Raw genomic sequence first — 16,506 nt, 5'->3', positions numbered from 1 at the left:
TTTCAGACAATATTTTGGGTTATTCAATTAACCAACTATACTCAATATTTAGGGCTTGTGTGAGATAAACCATGTACCATGTATCAAAATGAGAGAGACTAATCAATAATATCTATTATATTCAACTATATATTTTACATTATATTCTATTGCAATCAATTCCACTCTATTTTAGGTGTTAGGAGTCAAAGTCTGCATTCACTCAAAAGTCCTCTTTAGACGGCAATCAACCTGATCCATCCCCCAAGTATAATGTAACTATGTCCAGCAAAGGGCAGACTGGAATTACATTTGCAATGGAATGTCAGGCTGACCTATCACCTCCCAAAGGGCCAGAGAGACAAGGACTGATGGTTGTATCTATGAGCCTGGCTCAGCTCACTCCATGGGGCTGAACAAGGGATCAATCTCCGTCAATGAGAAAATCGTTCAAACCCACTGAACAGGAGCTAGAGGAGAACACCCTTTCCCTTTCCCATATCGGTGAGAGACGACCATACTAAGAATCGGGAAAAGACTAAAATGCCAAATATTTTCCCCATGCATGATGCATCTAGCCTGGTTCTGTTGGTGCTATCATGTCAACTCATTGTCATTCCAAACATTGGTTTGGCAAGGAGTGTCACGATGGCACAAACAGACTCGTTCCCAGGCTAGCATGCATCATGTTGTAGTATACTTTTTTTTACTCCTTAAAATGAATGTCTTAGGTGTTTGTATCAAGGTCCTCTTCATATTCACATATTTATTAAGATCATTTGTCCTTCACTCCCTTATATTAGTTCAGATCAGTGCTTGTCATTTACTGGGTTCTTCTTATCTGATTATGGAGAAAGCTGTACATTCAGCTTGTCAACACCTCTTACAAAAACAAATAGTCAAACTCTGTTCCACTTTGAGACATGAGAGATTGACATGCATATCATTAATGTTAGTCCCTGTGTACTTTTAAGGGCCAGCGATGCTGCCCTGTTCTGAGTCACTTGCAATTTTCCCAAATACCTGACCACACGACTGAACAGTAGTCCAGGTGGGACAAAACTAGGGCCTGCTTTGTTTATAGTGCTGTTAGGAACGCAGAGTAACGCTTTATGGACAAATTTCTCCACATCTTAGCTACTGTTGAATTAATATGTTCAAAGAGCTGAAGGACGAGCTGACATCCACACCCGTGAATGTCAAACACAATCGCTGTTTGGGGATGGCTCAGTCAGTGCAGCTCAGACCAGTTCACGGAGGGCTGGAACCAACGCCCCCGTTTTTCTCAGAACGCATTTATTCGCTCTCTCTCTTCCTCTCACCACTATGAGTGTAGCTCAGCCCTCTACGGGTGCATAGCTGAGCACACACACGAGGACGGTTTGAGTGGGAAGAATAAGAGGTCAGCAAAGCAGACACTCTTTTGAGCCGCTATGCTACACCTCATAAGAACCACAGACTCCTAGGAGTAATGTGGCTCAGCATTATCGGGAGTGGCATTTAAACTGCACCCTCTCCCCCTGGCTAAGCCAGATGCTGGAGAAGGGTTATGCCATCCAGTTCCACCGAACTCCTCCCCAATTTTGGGAGTGGTGGAGACGGTGATGAAGTAACCGCTCTTATGTAAGAGATTATGGAACTTTTGGCAAAGGAGGCGGTCACAGTATTTCCCCAGGAGCAATGGAATTTTAGCACTACTTCCCCATGCCAAAATACACGGGGGGGAATGAGGCCAATATTGAATTCACGCACTCTCAACGAGAGCGTAGCCAAACGGCCCTTTCGAATGCTTACGACAGCGTCTGCTGGACTGTGTCCACAACAAAGATGTTTGCATAAGCATCGACCTTAATGACGCATACTTCCAAGTGCCGGTGTATACTCGTCACAGGAAATTCCTGCGTTTACCCTTTCAAGCAAATGCATGGAGGCGGCAATAAAGCCGTTGCGTCGTCGGGTAATATCGTTTTTGGCCTACCAGACAACCTACAGGTTCACACGGCAAAGGCGCATTTCGGCATGACACTTGAGTCTCATGTCGTCTGCCCACTTTGAGAGTCCGTTGGGACTCCTGACATTGTCACCTATACTTCCTCTCCGGCCTCTAGGTCATCAGGCTGCAGACTATCCCGCACACCTGTCACCATCGTCAAGCGCACCAGCACCTCATGACACTCACCTGGACTCCATCACCTCCTTGATTATCTTCCCGGTATCTGTCACTCCCCTTGGTTCTTTCCTTTCCTTGGTTCTTTCGTCATTGACTCAGTTTTCATGTCGGTGCATGTTGTTTGTGTTACGTGCTTATTTATTAAAACACTCACTCCCTGTACTTACTTCCCGACTCTCACAGCGCACTCGTTACACACATGCAGTGAATGGAATGTGTTTTTCACATGATAAGCACAGCTCCACCATTAAGGTGCTCGCGGTGGCTATTTCAGCTTGTCATGAGAGGTTTGGCAGAGACACTGTCCTAGCGAAACGTTTTCCAATTGGGAACACGGTGGCCTAGGCCGGTGTCTAGGGACACGCTTCCTCAGTGGGACTTGACTTTGGTATTTCCAAGCGCGCTGCGAGCCGCCGTTCGAGCAATTTAATTAAATCCCCCTCAAGATATCACAACTCTCTATAGCTCAGTCTGTATTCAGGGTAACTGATGGAAGGACTTGAACTAAGAGGAAAAATGCAGGACCAATGGGCATGGTTCCCATTAGGTCTGCTCTTTTCTATGAGAGAGACATGTGAATCATGTTTTTTCTTTTTTCTTTATTGTATTTATTTGATTGAATATCAAATATACTTGCAGTGAAGCCGCTCAACAACTACACCATACCAGTCATACAACAGATTCCCATTCAGAGCGACACATAGACGCATCCAGGGCCAATGCCCTGCTCAAGGGCACGTTGAGAGATCTCCCATCAGGCCAAAAAACGTGAACCCGAACCCTCCAAGTTCCCCACACAGTTCCCCAATAGCTGTCCCTCAACCATTCGAAAACCCTCCCAAATTCTCCCCCAAGAAGAATTTTTTTTAAAATAGAATTAATTCCATTCTCCAACTTCAAGAACCCCCCAATGGCACCAACAACTAAGAGAATGAACTAAAGAGAAAAAAGAGACAGAAGAATACATCAGTAACCAATAAAAAAATATTTAAAAAACAAAGGACATCAAGGACAACCAAAATCATAACAGCAATGCCAACTGTATATGATTGTGTGCATGTCTGGCAATAATACGTGTGTGTTCTTGTATGCGGCGTTTATTTGAATGAGAGTGTGTGTATATGCATGTGTACAAACACCTGCACGGCGTCATCCTCAGGCAAACTGGCATGAGCTGTAAAAACACTGCCCCTCAGTGTCATTCAAACATACTTTTTATTATGTTTTATTTTGACTTTATTTTTTACTTTTATCTTTGACCATCATTCTATCTCCTGCACAGCAACTACACTCCCACTTGTCTCCAATTCCACATCCCCACCCTCAGCTTCCCTCAGCCCATCCCACCTATCTCTGCAGGCCACTCTCTTCAGATTTCTACACAACGTATATCTTTCAACTATGCTGTGATGTTTAACGTACAATTTCAATCCATCTAATCGAATAGAATCCACAGATTGCAAGTTGAAAGTAAAACCTTTTACTAAGAGTATTAGTATATTAGTAATTGACTGACCAGAAACAGGCTACATGAGGGCAATACCAAAATAAATGGTCTAATGATTCTGTATCCTCACAACAAAATCTGCAGAGCTTCGATGATTTTATGCCCCAAATATTCAACATTTCGTTGGTGGCAAGAATTCGACATAATAATTTTATCTGAAAAGCACAAAGTCTTGAATCTTACGTTGTTTTATATACACTTGAAGTCGGAAGTTTACATACACTTAGGTTGGAGTCCTTAAAACTCGTTTTTCAACCACTCCATAAATTTCTTGTTAACAAACTATAGTTTTGGCAAGTCGGTTAGGACATCTACTTTGTGCATGACATAAGTATTTTTTCCAGCAATTGTTTACAGACAGATTATTTCACTTGTAATTTACTGTATCACAATTCCAGTGGGTCAGAAGTTTACATACACTAAGTTGACTGTGCCTTTAAACAGCTTGGAAAATTCCAGAAAATTATGTCATGACTTTAGAAGCTTCTGGTAGGCTAATTGACATCCTTTGAGTCAATTGGAGGTGTACCTGTGGATGTATTTCAAGGCCTACCTCCAAACTCAGTGCCTCTTTGCTTGACATAAAATCAAAAGTAGTCAGCCAAGACCTCAGAAAGAAATTGTAGACCTGCACAAGTCTGGTTCATCCAATTTCCAAACGCCTGAAGGTACCACGTTCATCTGTACAAACAATAGTACGCAAGTATAAACACCATGGGACCACGCAGCCGTCATACCCCTCAGGAAGGAGATGCGTTCTGTCTCCTAGAGATGAACGTACTTTGGTGCGAAAAGTGCAAATCAATCCCAGAACAACAGCAAAGGACCTTGTGAAGATGTCCTATATCGACATAACCTAAAAGGCCGCTCAGCAAGGAAGGAGCCACTGTTCAAAACCGCCATGAAAAACTCGGTTTGCAACTGCACATGGGGACAAAGATCGTACTTTTTGGAGAAATGTCCTCTGGTCTGATGAAACAACAATAGAACTGTTTGGCCATAATAACCATTGTTATGTTTGTAGGAAAAATGGGGAGGATTGCAAGCCAAATAACACCATCCCAACCGTGAAGCACGGGGGTGGCAGCATCATGTTGTGGGGGTCCTTTACTGCAGGAGAGACTGGTGCACTTCACAAAATAGATGGCATCATGAGGTAGGACAATTATGTGGATATATTGAAGCAACATCTCAAGACATCAGTTAAAGCTCGGCCGCAAATGGGTCTTCCAAATGTACAATAACCCCAAGCATACTTCCAAAGTTGTGGCAAAATGGCTTAAGGACAACAAAGTCTGACCTGACCTCAATCCTATAGAAAGTTTGTGGGCCGAACTAAAAAAGTGTATACAAGCAAGGAGGCCTACAAACCAGACTCAGTTACACCAGCTCTGTCAGGAGGAATGGGCAAAAATTCACCCAACTTATTGTGGGAAGCTTGTGGAAGGCCACCCGAAACGTTTGACCCAAGTTAAACAATTGAAAGGCAACGCTACCAAATACTAATTGAATATATGTAAACTTCTGACCCACTGAGAATGTGATGAAATAAATAAAAGCTGAAATAAATCATTCTCTCTACTATTATTCTGACATTTCACATTCTTAAAATAAAGTGGTGATCCTAACTGACAGGGAATTATTACTTGGATTGAATGTCAGGAATTATGATGTTTAATAAATGTATTTGGATAAGGTGCATGTAAACTTCCGACTTCAACTGTATGTATCTCCCTAACAGGGAATGAAGTCTGTTTGTGCTGTAGTACAAAGAGGTCAGCAATTTCATTCTGTCACGATCGTCGTACGAACTGGAAATATACTTAGACCAACGTGCAGTGTGATTTGGGTTCCACATATTTAATAAAGGAAACTCACAAACAACAATAAACAGCAAACGAAACGTGACGTTCAAGCAGTGTTCACAGGCAACTACACAGAAACAAGATCCCATAAAAACCAGTGGGGAAATGGTTGCCTAAATATGATTCCCAATCAGAGACAACTATAAACAGCTGCCTCTGATTGGGAACCATACCAGGCCAACATAGAAATAAATGCACTAGACCTGACTCTATAAGGGAGGGTCCGGGTGGGCGTCTAGCGTCGGTGAGGCTCCGGTGTGGGGCGAAGTACCCACTCCACTCATGGATTCTCCAGCATCGGTGGCGGCTCTGGTGCAGGACTTTGCCACGGTTCCGGCCATGGAGCCGGTAGAACGCAGTGCCCAGACTGGGCATCGGCGCAGAGGAGGGCCCCAGCCATGTGGCTGGGTTGTATGCCGCACCCAGACTGGGCACCTGCGCCTAAGAAGGCTCCGGCCATGGAGCTGAGTTGACCGCCGTGCCTGGACAGGGAACCGGCGCAGAGGAAGACTCCTGCCATGGAGCGGGAATGGACGCCGTGCCTGGACTGGGCATTGGCGCAGAGAAGGGCTCCTGCCATGGAGCTGGACTGGACGCCGTGCAGGACTGGCCATCGGCGCAAAAGAAGGCTCCTGCCATGGAGCGGGACTGGACGCCGTGCTCGGACTGGGTATTGGTGTAGAGGAAGGCTCCTTCCCTGGAGCTGGAGGTTCTGGAACCTGGACCGTCGTAGGAGGTTCCGGACCATGGAGCGTCTCAGGAGGTTTTGGACCGTGGACCGTCTCAGGAGGTTCCGGACCGTGGACCGTCTCAGGAGGTTCCAGACTGTGAAACGTGGCCGGAAGCTCTGGACTGGGGACCGTCGCCTGATGGGGAGGTGCACTGGAGGACTGATGCGTGGGGCCGGCACAGGTGGCACCGGACTGGTGACACGCACTTCATGGCGAGTGTGAGGAGGAGGCACAGGATGTACCTGACTGTGAAGGCGCATTTGAGGGAGAGTGCGAGGAGCAGGCACAGGACATACCGGACTGGGGACACGCACTTCAGGGAGAGTGTGAGGAGGAGGCACAGGACGTACTGGACTGTGGAGGCACACTGGAGACCTGGTGCGTAGAGCTGGCACAGATAGTGCCGGAACGATGACACTCTCTGCACGGTTAATGCGGGAAGCTAGCACAGGACGTACTGGGCTGTGGAGGCGCACTGGAGACCTGGTGCATATAACCGGCACAGATGGTGCCGGAATGATGACAAACTCCGCACGGTGAGTGCGGGGAGCTAGCACAGGACTTACTGTGCTGTAGAGGCGCTCTGGAGACCTGGTGCGTAGAACTGGCACAAATTGTACCGGAACGGTGACACCCACTTCAGGGTGAGTGCGTGGAGGAGACACAGGACATACTGGATTGGGGAGGCGCACTGGAGGCCAGATGCGTGAAACTGGTGCAGTTGACACCGGACTGGTGTCACGCTCCTCAGCACACCTGTTCTGCAGCCCTCCACCTCTCACCGGAATCTTTCGTCGAGTTCCTCCTTCCACTCCGACGGTCTCTGGCTCATTCCTCGGCTCCGCCGACCATCCTGTGTGCCCCCCTGTCTTTTGGGCATACACTGTGGCCGCGAACCCAGGCGTCGTCACTGTCGTCCATTCTCTCCCTGTGTCTGCCTCCACGGAAGGCTTTCGTCTCCAGCCATAATTTCCTCCCAAGTCCAGGATGTCTTCTCCTCACAAGCCCAGGATACCTTCTCCTCCCGGGCACGCTGCTTGGTCCTGTGGTGGTGGTATCTTCTGCCACGTTCGTCATACAAACTGGAAATATACTCAGACCAACGTGCAGCGTGATTTGGGTTCCACATGTTTAATAAAGGAAACTCACAAAAAACAATAAACAGCAAACGAAATGTGAAGCTCAGGCAGTGCCCACAGGCAACTTCACAGAAACAAGTGGGGAAATGGCTGCCTAAATATGATCCCCAATCAGAGACAACGATTAACAGCTGCCTCTGATTGGGAACCATACCAGGCCAACATAGAAATACATGCACTAGATCACCCACCCTAGTCACACCCCGACCTAACCAAAATAGAGAATAAAAAGGCTCTCTATGGTCAGGGCATGACACATTCTGCCTTTGCATGACAGTAGAACAAGAGCACTATTAATGTTCATAGCTAAACTCAGAAAAAAAAGATACGGGTCCTCTCACTATCAACTGCTGCACCTGTTATGGCTGCAACCCTTTGTTCTCAATTTCCGCCTGAATCTAACTGCCTGTAGCTCAGCCCCAGAGGCAAGGATATGCATATTCATGGTATCATTTGAATGGAAACATTCTGAAGTTTGTGGAAATTTTAATTGAATGTAGGAGAATATAACACAGTAGATCTGGTGGAAGAAAAGAGAAAGAAAGAGCATACTTTCTGTTTTTTATTGTTGTAGTATCATCTTTCACATGTACTAGAATAGCCACACAGTCAGATAGGATGCTGGAGATAATTTTGATGGATAACACAAGAGGGCAACTGTAGGTGTGCAAAGTTTGAGACTGATAACTTCAGGAATGGGTGACCTACATGACATTTAGCATGAAGTCACCCAGGTGTCCCACACAAGTTGCCCAAATGTACCCAAGTGGCCGAATTGGTGAAATGACCTATAACTATATACAGCAGTGCAAATAACTATATACAACATATCAAAAATCAATTCTAACACACACACAGAAAAAAAATGTTTAAAAAAAATATTAGAAAAAAAAATATCTTAAAAAACTGTACACACCCCTTGGAAGTCCTCGTCATAATATTTTGCTGCCTGTGCCATGTCCCATAGCAGTCTCTTTCTGATGTAAAGCAGAGGCAAACAGAACAAGTGGTGCATTTCATGCGACACAGAACACAACGACGCCTCCATGCTGTGCCCTTTTGGCTCTGAGGCACAGTCATGCCTGCAATAATGAACTGTGGCATATGAACACCACTGGGGGCACAGGTAGAGCGGGCAGCTTGGCACCGGGGCCTCCCAGTCGGAGGCGCTATCACTGTGAAAGAAAACATAAAAAATATTTGTATTGTATGAGCCTTTTATCTTCACATAAAATAAACAGTTATGTACTGATTGTATAGAGCAGAGGGCACAGTCACTAAGGTGTTCCATTCAACTCCGGCCATTGTTGTGTGTATATATACACACACACACACACACACACACACACACACACACACACAAACAAATGACACATTTCATTGCAAAAAAATGAATAAATAATATTTTTTATATATAATATATATATTTTTATATTTCATAAAACGGCATTATCACTTACCCGTCCAGAAGTACGTCCTGTCCTTGCAAACACAGCTCCTCAGTTCGTTTGAATGATAACACTCCAAGATTCCTCAAACAAAAAATCTGTCTCACTTTCACTTTTACTTTAGTTTGACTTCGCTTTACATGAAGTATTCGCCACGATATCTTCAATGAAATCGTTGAAACTACAACTTTCCGAAATACAGCTGCGCGTAAAAAGCCTTACTACAGCAACCCCTCTGATCGTCAAGGCGAAAATGTAGTTCCCTGCACGTGCGATTACAACCAAGGAATTGTGGTCCAACCCCAAACCATTACATACTGGCGTTTACCTCAGCTCATTGGTTATCTACCCAGCTAGATTTCAAGAAGATCAGTGGCCATTGGGCAGAACTATAGTCAATCAATGAAGCTTCGCTAAAATTATTGGTGCGTCAGGTAGTCATTTATAGTTGTCTTCAAATCAGCTCACTTCGGTCAATTCTCCCCGCAAAAAAAAAACAACTTTGTTTGACTGTGTTGCAAACATCCATAGGAATGCACTGACACCCACCATGACTATGTAAACAAATGTTTACAGGGGCGAATCACGCCGAATGCTCCGTAAAAAAATGATAGAGATGCAATTCACGGCACAAATAGTTTACAAAATGTTTAGATTTAGGCTATAAAAATGGATTTTATCAAAGAAAATGGCACTTCATTTGATCAATGGGATACTCAGGAAGAGAAATAAGAGCAAGATATCAGAATGTAAGTCATAATTTTACCTTCAGATGTAAATGTGTAAAAACTGTCATGGCAAAAATGTTTCTGTTCTTGATTGCTCTTCTCAAACAAAAGCATGGGATTTGTTCTCTGTAATAGCTATTTTAAATTGGAAAACGTAGTTTGATTACCAAGATTCTAATATTTTGAAGGGTGTAAGACAGTTGCATTTTCAAGAATGTTTAATGTTACGAAATTGTATTTTTAGTTGTCACTCTGAAATTTCCCCTGATGTTGATCCCTGTACAGGGACAGCAGCCATAACAGGTAGTACTGCAGTGCATCTCCTCCTCATGGACTGCACCAGATTTGCCAGTTCTGTTTTCGGTTTGTGCCCATAGGCGACATTGTTGCAGGTGATGTCTGGTGAGGATCTGCCTTACAACAGGCCTACAAGCCCTCAGTCCAGCCTCTCTCAGCCTATTGCAGACAGTCTGAGCACTGATGGACGGATTGTGCATTCCTGGTGTAACTCGGGCAGTTGTTGCCATCCTGTACCTGTCCCACAGGTGTGGTGTTCGGATGTACCGATCCTGTGCAGGTGTTGTTACACGTGGTCTGCCACTGCGAGTATGATCAGCTGTCCATCCTGTTTTCCTGTTACGCTGTCTTAGGCATCTCACAGTACGGACATTGCAAATTATTTCCTTGGCCACATCTGCAGTCCTCATGCCTCCTTGCAGAATGCCTAAGGCACAATCACACAGATGAGCAGGGACCCTGGGCATCTTTCATTGGTGTTTTTCAGAGTCAGTAGAAAGGGATCTTTAGTGTCCTAAGTTTTCATAACTGTGACCTTAATTGCGTACCGTCTGTAAGCTGTTAGTGTCTTAATGACCGTTCCACAGGTGCATGTTCATTAATTGTCTATGGTTCATTGAACCAGCATAGGAAACAGTGTTTAAACCCTTTACAATGAAGATCTGTGAATGATCTTTGAAAGACAGGGTCCTGAAAAAGGGACGTTTCTTTTTTTTGCTGAGTTTATTTCTTTATCATGTTTTAAACATGAATAGCCATGTGTTTAATGGCTAATTTAATATATATTTTATGAAGGCACTGCTCACACTTGCAGCATTGCTCACATATCCACAGATATTGTGCTCTGCTAAATGATTTTCACCCTGCCAAACATAGTTTGGGCATACAACATGCCCATAAATCCTCTGATCTACGGGAGCAATGGGCATGTTGTATGCCGTAGGTGTATCTGCTACTACTATCTCCTTGAATTATCGTGAATCAATAATTTAATGTAATTTGCATTGAAACAAAGATTTACAGTGCCTTCCGAAAGTATTCGTACCCCTTGACTTGTTCCACATTGTGTTGTGTTACAGCCGGGATTCAAAATTGATTAAATCGAAAAATAAATCTTACTCATCTACACACTATGCCATAATGACAAAGTGAAAACATGTTTTTATACATTTTAGCAAATTTATTGAAAATGAAATACAGAAATATCTAATTGACGTAAGTATTCACACTCCCGAGTCAATACTTTTTAGAAGTGCATTTGACAGCGATTACAGCTATGAGTCTTTCTGGGTAAGTCTCTAAGAGCTTTAAACACCTGGATTGTGCAACCTTTGCCCATTATTACTTTCAATATTATTCAAGCTCTGTCAAATTGATTGTTGAGCATTGCTAGACAACCATTTTCAGGTCTTGCCATAGATTTTCAAGTAGATTTAAGTCAAAATGTTAACTCAGCCACTCATGAACATTCACTGTCTTCTTGTGTTTTAGGTTATTGCCTTGCTGAAAAGTGAATTCATCTACCGGTGTCTGGTGGAAAGCAGACTGAACCAGGTCTTCCTCTAGGATTTTGCCTGTGCTTAGCTCCATTCCTTTTATTTTTTATCCTGAAAAACTCCCCAGTCCTTAAAATGTTAAAAGCATACCCATAACACGATGCAGCCACCACTGTGCTTGATAATATGGAGAGTGGTACTCAGTACTGTGTTCTGGATTTGCCCCAAACATAACACTTTTTATTCAGGAAAAAAAGTGAATTGCTTTGCCACATTGTTTGCAATATTACTTTAGTGCCTTGTTGCAAACAGGATGCATGTTTGGAAATATTTGTATTCCGTACAGGCTTCCTTCTTTTCACTCTGTCGATTTGGTCAGTATTGTGTAGTAACTACAATGTTGTTGATCCATCCTCAGTTTTCTCCTACCACAGCAATTAAACTCTGTAACTGTTTTAAAGTCACCATTGCCCTCATGGTGAAATCCCTGAGCGATTTCATTCCACTCCTGCAACTGAGTTAAGAAGGACACCTGTATCTCTGTACTGACTGGATGTGTTGTGTCACAGGCCAGCTCATAGCCTGTGGCAAAAATGAGGGGATGCAAACAACAGGTATAGGCCAATTAAAACATGTTCTTTATTGTAAACAAAACTATTACATTTAAACTAAGAAAAAGGAATGAGGTGTGGAAGTATCATAATGTAAAGTGCATGGATGCGTGAATCTGTGTGTGTGTGTATGACTGAGTGAAAACTATGCAAAACTACAAAAGAACAAACAAAGCAGGTTCATACCTGGAGGAGAGGAGAGAGAGAAAGAGAGAGAGATTAGTGGCAGTTTAAATACTCTGATCCCAGGTGACTCCAATCACTAACGACCCTCCTCTGCCTGCAGGAGGAACCACCCCTGCAATGCAGAGGAGGAGCCGTGACAGTTGATACACCATCCAAAGTGTAATTAATAACTTCACCATACTCAAAGGGATATTCAATGTCAGCTTTTTTTGTTTTTATTTGTTACCAATTTACCAATAGGTTCCCTTTGCGGCGAGGCATTGGAAAATCTCCCTGGTCTTTGTGGTTGAATCTGTGTTTGAAATTCACTGCTTGACTGAGGAACCTTACAATTATCTGTATGTGTGCGGTACAGAGATGAGGTAGTCATTCAAAAATCACGTTAAACACAATTATTAGTGTTGCACACAGAGGGAGTCCACGCACCTTATGTGACTTGTTAAGCAATTTTTTACTCCTGAATTTATGTAGGCTTGCCATAACAGAGGGGTTGAATACTTATTGACTCAAGACATTTTAGCTTTTTATTTTTAATTAATTTGTAAACATTTTGAAAAACAATATTGCACTTTGACATTATGGGGTGTTGTGTGTAGGCCAGTGACAAAATATCTCAGTTTAATCCATTTTAAATTCAGTCTGTAACGCAACAAAAAAAACTATCTGAAGGCCTTGTATATAAGGGATGAACCCCTACGTTCTGTACATTACCTTGGAAATAATGGCCAACGCAGACGAGTTCATTTTTCCAATGTAATGTACAGAACGGAAGTGCTGTTATACCACAGTCAAAGAAAACCATATGAAAGCACCCATTTACCTATAGAAGTACTTTTTTTTCATTGACATTTTCATTTTTATAATGAAATTCATACTTTCTCATCTTCTGGTTGCTCAGTCGTTCGTCTGATTAGTTCGACATTTATGAATGCGACCCAGTCATTCGTTCTTTATGTTCCGTTGCCATGTTAAATGGCAACATTCTTCTCCCTTGCTTGCTGCTAGCTAGCCAACTAGCTATGGCTACACAGTCACAACCTTGGCAGCCACAATAACAGCAAAGTAGCTGTTTTCTATTCACATTCATTTGGATACAATCATTATTTATTGATTTTTTGTTAATTTTATTTTAGCTTTTTTTTTAACCAGGTAGGCAAGTTGAGAACAAGTTCTCATTTACAATTGCGACCTGGCCAAGATAAAGCAAAGCAGTTCGACACATACAACAACACAGAGTTACACATGGAGTAAAATAAACATACAGTCAATAATACAGTAGAAAAGTAAGTCTATATCCAATGTGAGCAAATGAGGTGAGATAAGGGAGGAAAAAGGCCATGATGACGAAGTAAATATAATATAGCAAGTAAAACACTGGAATGGTAGATTCGCAGTGGAAAAATGTGCAAAGTAGAAATAGAAATAATGGGGTGCAAAGGAGCAAAATAAATAAATACAGTAGGGGAAGAGGTAATTGTTTGCGCTAAATTATAGATGGGCTATGTACAGGTGTAGAAATCTGTGAACTGCTCTGACAGCTGGTGCATAAAGCTAGTGGGGCAGATAAGTGTTTCCAGTTTCAGAGATTTTTGTTGTTCGTTCCAGTCATTGGCAGCAGAGAACTGGAAGGAGAGGCGGCCAATGGAAGAATTGGTTTTGGGGGTGACCAGAAATATATACCTGCTGGAGCGCTGAACTGATGAGCTGATAATGCCCAATTTAATGCCTGGCATAGCTCGAAAAGTCTTCCTTCTCGCCAGGACACTTGACTCTGTTCAATACGAGGAGATAGCATTGCATATCAAAAACTAGGTTAGAAGCCAACTAAATAGTTTGTTGCTAGCAAACCTGCCAATATGACAACCAAATGTAAAAATATCAGTTGGTCAAACTAGAAACATGGGAGGATTTGACAGCATATTGTATCATGACTGCAACACTAGGGACCTGAGAAATTAATGTTCATCACTCACCACGTTAGGTCATCAGATGCTCCCCAAAAATATCTCTGCAAAAACAAATCAATGCTATCTAGCTAGCTTTGTTGTTTTCTCATTGGACTTGCGTTTACAATGTATTCAATTTTGGTTTATGTGGTTGTTGGTTTAGGTTTCTGTGACTTTTTAGCAAGTACGGTCTGCATGTATAATGTAATGCAACACAAACGTTGCGAGTTCGAATCTCATCATGGAGAACTTTAGCATTTTAGCTACTTAGCAACTTTTCAACTGCTTACCACTTTTTAGCTACTTTGAGCCTAGCTAACGTTAGCCAGCCAGCTAATGTTAGCCACCTAGCTATCTTGCTAAAATTCGTAACATTACGTTTTTTGGAAATTCGGAACATATTGTTCATTTTGGATATTCATAACATAATGCATGTTTAGCAAATTTGTAACATATAATTACATATAATACGAATTGTAATTTGTAACTTATCATCCAAAATGGGTGATGAACCTCACAAGTTAATACATACCTTCCGAAACATGACATATCATACAGTGCCTTGCGAAAGTATTTGGCCCCCTTGAACTTTGCAACCTTTTGCCACATTTCGGGCTTCAAACAATAAGATGATTGAACTTTGAAAAATAGTAATTTATGGCAAACCACACTAGTCAACTAGCTAGCTATAGGTAGCGGTTTCGAATTTGTAGCACATTCATGAATTAGTTTGTAAACAATTAAACAAGCTAGTTTTTATTTTTATTTATTTTATTTAACATTTATTTAACTAGGCAAGTCAGTTGAGAACAAATTCTAATTTACAATGACGGCCTACCAAAAGGTAAAAGGCCTCTTGAGGGCATGGGGCTGGGATTAGTTAGCTACCACATGCTCTTATCAAACTGTCAACAGAGTAGCTAGCAAGCAACAATATATGCAACAGTCTAAAAAATACTTGAGCAAATAAATAATATTTGACCATTCAGACACAAGTCGCATGGCCAGGAATCAGATTTGCATCTGATTTCAAACCACCTAGGAAGGTGGTTTGAAATGTGTATTGAAATTAGAGGTCAGCCGATTATGATTTTTCAACGCTGATACCGATTATTAGAGGAGCAAAAAAAAAAGCTGATACCGATTAATCGGTGGATTTTTATATATATATATATATATATTACACTTGTAATGGTGACAATTACAACAATATTGAACGAACAATGAACACTTTTATTTTAACTTAATATAATACATCAATAAAATTAATTTAGTCTCAAATAAATAATGAAACATGTTCAATTTGGTTTATATAATGCAAAAACACAGTGCTGGAGAAGAAAGCAAAAGTGCAATATGTGCCATGTAAAAAAACTAAAAGGCCTTAAGTTCCTTGCTCTGAACATGAGAACATATGAAAGCTGGTGGTTCCTTTTAACACGAGTCTTCAATATTCCCAGTTAAGAGGTTTTAGGCTGTAGTTATTATAGGAATTATTTAGTGTCAACTATTTATCTCTATAGCATTTGTATTTCATATACCTTTGACTATTGGATGTTCTTATAGGCACTTTAGTATTGCCAGCCTAATTTCTGGAGTTGATAGACTTGAAGTCATAAACAGCGCTGTGATTCAAGCATTGCTAAGAGCTGCTGGCAAACTGACTCTGCTTGCACTAAACGCAAGAGAAGTGACAAAATTTCCGTCCTAGTTGATATTGCCTGAAAACATGAATTTATTTTAACTAAATATGTAGGTTTAAAAAAATATACTTCTGTGTATTGATTTTTAAGAAATGCATTGATGTTGATGGTTTGTTAAATTTGTGCAACGATTGTGCTTTTTATTTGCGAATTCTCTTTTGTTAAATCATCACCCTTTTGGCGAAGTTGAATTAGGCTGTGATTTGATGAGAAATTAACAGGCACCACATTGATTATATGCAACGCAGGACAAGCTAGTGAACCTAGTAATATCATCAACCATGTGTAGTTAACTAGTGATTATGTGAAGATTGATTGTTTTTTCTAAGATAAGTTTAATGCTAGCTGGCAACTTACTTTGCCTCCTTGCAGCCACAAGGTCCTTTTGATGCTGCACTCACATAACAGGTAGTCAGCCTGCCACACAGTCTCCTTGTGGATTGCAATGTATTCGGCCATAATTGGCATCCAAAAAGGCAGATTACCGATTGTTATGAAAATGTGAACTCGGCCCTAATTAATCGGCAATGCCGACAGTTTGAGTAAGGCTTGAAGCGGTGAAGCAATAACAAAGCATCCTCCCCACCACTGCTTCTGTAAAAAGCAGGGGGATGGGACTGGAGAAATGTTACCACTCAAATTCAAAGACAGAACTATGGAAGCAAGGACTGACCATCAATGATATCAACATTGTAGTTTT

The sequence above is a fragment of the Oncorhynchus masou genome, chromosome 15, assembly GCF_036934945.1.
Source record: "Oncorhynchus masou masou isolate Uvic2021 chromosome 15, UVic_Omas_1.1, whole genome shotgun sequence".
Lineage (NCBI taxonomy): Eukaryota > Metazoa > Chordata > Actinopteri > Salmoniformes > Salmonidae > Oncorhynchus > Oncorhynchus masou.
This window is presented reverse-complemented; position numbering follows the sequence as displayed.